The following is a 706-nucleotide window of genomic DNA, read 5'->3' as shown; positions in this document are numbered from 1 at the left end:
TAAATGAAGAAACTACACTGGAAACACTTAAATTCTTTAGTTTTAACATAAAGGCAACATCTAGGGATAGAAATTAAATAACAATTGTTTGTTTGTTTTTAGCTATAAATTGTACTAACTCCACTCTGTTCACCTGGAAGAATCGAACCTCGAATTTTATTATTGCAAATCCGTAAACTTAATGCCGACATATCGGAAAACTGAAATTAAATTTTAAACATTTGTAAATACCAGTTGAAAGTAAAAAACACAAAATTACAAATTTCATTTTACTTTTACTTGCTAGAAAGAAATATTTTATAAAAACAAAGTTGTAAGGTTTCATTGTTGTAATGAGGTTAGTATTATTTGAATTATTCAAGCTCTATTATAACGAAGCTTCTTTTAAGTGTAATTAAAATTATACTTTCACAATGGAAGTTGATCAGTTTTATATCTTGCTTAGGAACACCAATTTATTTTTATCTCGTTATCCCTAAACATACAATAGCATTTCCCCAGTACCAGGACGCATGTGTCTGCTTAAGATCACGTTAATTCTTAGTCTACAATGCTCTGAATGATGAACCTCGTTGAAAGCGACTTGCAATAAAACACAGTTAAAATAATAATATTCATTCTTTTTATTGGTGTAATCCTATTGGACCGTTTAAGAGTGGGGTGTTTCAAAAGGATTTCTATCATATTATGAGGTTTTATTACTATC

This window comes from Tachypleus tridentatus, chromosome 4 (assembly GCF_004210375.1).
Source record: "Tachypleus tridentatus isolate NWPU-2018 chromosome 4, ASM421037v1, whole genome shotgun sequence".
Classification (NCBI taxonomy): Eukaryota; Metazoa; Arthropoda; class Merostomata; order Xiphosura; family Limulidae; genus Tachypleus; species Tachypleus tridentatus.
Note: the sequence above shows the minus strand (reverse complement) of the source record.